We start from the raw sequence: 716 nt of genomic DNA, 5'->3' as shown, positions 1-716 counted from the left end.
GCCCGGAGAAGGGAGCGGCGGATGCCCGGGGGACGACTGCCCGGGACGCATGGAGCCCGTCCTGGGCACTTTGACATGCCATCGGCCTGGAGACCCGGGGGAAGACTGCCCGGGATGCATGGAGCCCAACCTGGGCACTTTGACATGCCGTCGGCCTGGAGACCCGGGGGACGACTGCCCGGGACGCATGGAGCCCGACCTGGGCACTCGCCCATGCCGTTGGCCTGGAGACCCGGGGGACGACTGCCCGGGACGCATGGAGCCCGACCTGGGCACTTTGACATGCCATCGGCCTGGAGACCCGGGGGACGACTGCCCGGGACGCATGGAGCCCGTCCTGGGCACTTTGACATGCCGTTGGCCTGGAGGAAGGAAGCCCCGGGTGGTGTTACCCAGGCATCGCCCATCTGGTCCCCCATGGCAGAGAACCACCAGCCTGGGAGGGGTGTCCAATGGTACCTTGCCCCTAGAAATCCGGAGGAAAATTACCCCCCTTTCTTGTAATCTGTGCACACGAGGTGACAGAGGGGACCCAAGGCGTGAAAGTACCCGACCTCCTGGAGCCCTCGCTGGGATTGGGGAGGCAAATGGCACCTCATAGGGACTTCCAGGGAAGTTTGGCCATCTGGTTGCCCCATAGGAAAGCGTTGCGGGCGACCAGATGGCCGAGGCGAGAGGGGCGACCGGATGGCCGGGACCAAAATGATGCCAATCTG

Source organism: Lissotriton helveticus, chromosome 12 (assembly GCF_964261635.1).
Source record: "Lissotriton helveticus chromosome 12, aLisHel1.1, whole genome shotgun sequence".
Lineage (NCBI taxonomy): Eukaryota > Metazoa > Chordata > Amphibia > Caudata > Salamandridae > Lissotriton > Lissotriton helveticus.
This window is presented reverse-complemented; position numbering follows the sequence as displayed.